Below are 204 nucleotides of genomic sequence, written 5' to 3' on the forward strand. Positions count from 1 at the left end.
TCATGTTGAAGAACTTGAGCGTATGGGAGTGAACCTCGATGGTGACTTGGTTGCGGACTTGATCCTGATGTCATTACCCTAGGACTATAACCAGTTCGTGATGCAATACCATATGCACGGGATGACTAAGAGCTTAGTCGAATTGCATGGGATGCTGAAATCGGCCGAGCAGGATATCGTGGTACCCAAGACTGTGCTTGCTGT

This window comes from Tarenaya hassleriana, unplaced genomic scaffold (genome assembly GCF_000463585.1).
Source record: "Tarenaya hassleriana unplaced genomic scaffold, ASM46358v1 Cleome70, whole genome shotgun sequence".
Lineage (NCBI taxonomy): Eukaryota > Viridiplantae > Streptophyta > Magnoliopsida > Brassicales > Cleomaceae > Tarenaya > Tarenaya hassleriana.